This window comes from Frankliniella occidentalis, unplaced genomic scaffold (assembly GCF_000697945.3).
Source record: "Frankliniella occidentalis isolate FOCC.00 unplaced genomic scaffold, Focc_3.1 Scaffold65, whole genome shotgun sequence".
In the NCBI taxonomy this organism is placed as follows: Eukaryota; Metazoa; Arthropoda; class Insecta; order Thysanoptera; family Thripidae; genus Frankliniella; species Frankliniella occidentalis.
The window spans coordinates 737732-739567 of NW_026267195.1; the positions used below are offsets into that span (position 1 = coordinate 737732).

A 1836-nucleotide genomic window follows, 5' to 3' on the forward strand; every position below is an offset into this window, starting at 1 on the left:
GCGGCCACGCCCGGACAGGGCTGGATAATTAAGCCCGATGGAGTGTGTATGCAGGGCTTTCCTTTTCTTTGTTGCCCCTCGCTGCTCACTGTTCGCTCGCGTCCCCCGCCGACCCCACCCCGGCCCCCCCGCGTCCCTTGGAGATGTATAACATGTATGCTGCCTCCTATACGATTGTGCAGAGTACGTCGCGCAAGTGGGACGTGTCGTGTCATCGCGGATGCGATATGAGAAAACTTTGTCGCGTTTTCTGGACACGACGGTGCCGTATGCTACCCAGTGCCAGTGCCCGATGCAGTGCTATCCGGGACGGGGCAACTATTCCTTCCAGCAGAGGCGAAGGTCCCGCTCCAATCCGACAGTCATCCGCGGCATCGCGGGCCTAATGTGGCCAGTAAATAACATTCCGAGCCGGTCGTCGGGTCCAGGGCGCGCTCCGCGTTCGGGACGGCGTGCCTCGGGGCTCATTTACATCCCGGACCGATTGACACTCGGGCCCGGGCCGGCGCGGGTCGGGCGCGTCGGGGTCAGCGCGCCGGGTCAAGTCATCGGCCGTCGCTCGATGCTTCTCCAGGTGGAGCTCCGCGATCCCTTCTGCCTCCCGCGGGGGATCGCGCTCCCCGCCGCAAGCTTCCCTTCCCGTTCCCACGCCGCGTCACGGCCCGCCGCCGCGGTGGAGGGGTGAGGTGGGGCGGGGCGGGGTGGGGCTGGACGCCTCCGGAGTGGCCGTCCGCGATGTGTCGACGACTGCATGACGCCTGCTACCGGCCGCTGCCGTTTCGGACGGACGGACACAGGCAGGCATTGAGCTCGTTGCACCGGCACACAAAGAAACGTCGATAGTGCCTTTAGTTTTGTTTCTCGGTTAACTATTTTAATTGCATTATTATTCATTAATGCGCGGGTTTCATTCCCGTCGCTTATATGTGACCAATATAATAACGCCAACGCTACGTATAATGACTAGATGCCCTCCAAAAACAAAAGCGCACGAGGAAATCAACAAAAATAAACTAATTCTGAAATTTTCCCCGTCTTTTCAGGTCGGAGTTCGACGACGGGCGCGTTACTGGCAGCGTGATTCGGCCAGATGAGATGGGGTCTCGTCTGATTGGAACAGGCAGATGTGGTCGAGTGAGGTGATTGTGATAAAGTGCAAAAGTGAACCGTGCAGCATCGCTCAGTGGATTAGTCGCAGTCGCACCAGCAACATCGCGGACGCGCCTCGACGCCAGCAACAGGTAAGCGAGTGGTCGCTGGTCGTGTGGAGCACACCGCGGAGTCGCGCGCGCGCGTGTGTGTGTGTGTGTGAGTGAGTGAGTCCATGCGTTGGTGAGCTACGCTCGGCATGGACATCCGGATCGTCTGTCGCTCCCTGTTCCCCCAAACTGTTTGATTACCCCATTCTGGTCGATTTGTTGTGAATGATTGTTTTCTCTGCGGGGCTGGTGAGCTGGCCACGCCCCGCCCTGCCACGCCTCGTCCCGGGTGGAACCGGTGGAACTGACTGACTGGTCGGTGTACTCTCCATTAGGAGTCCATCGGCGGGGCGGGGCGTGGCGGTCCGGGGCGCTGTGCAGGGCCAAGGGCCCCCCTGTCTATTTGTTTACCCTGCCGAGGCCGCTGCATGGGGTCCACCTAGGTCCAGACGTGCTCCGCCCCGTCCGGCGGGTGCGAGAGAGACGCGGCTATGGCGGCGGCCTCCTGCAGAGGGAGCGAGGCGGCCGTCCTGTTTACGTTTGACGCCGTGCAGTGCGTTCTATTCCAGGACGGTTTGTGTTATGGACCGCCGCCGCCCCTCCGCCGCCTTGATCAGGCTGCTCGCGGTGGCGGGGC

General features: G+C 61.4%; 1 protein-coding gene across 5 annotated transcripts in view; it reads left to right on the plus strand.

Annotated features, from left to right (window-relative positions):
• The window catches only part of LOC113208511 (protein espinas-like), a 312486-nt gene that overhangs the window by 31345 nt on the left and 279305 nt on the right, over positions 1-1836 (plus strand). For all 5 annotated transcript variants that reach the window (XM_052268186.1, XM_052268188.1, XM_052268187.1 and 2 more), the window contains exon 2: positions 1044-1241. The gene's annotated coding sequence lies outside the window, so the exon portion shown is untranslated. The remainder of the gene's footprint in view (positions 1-1043; positions 1242-1836) is intronic.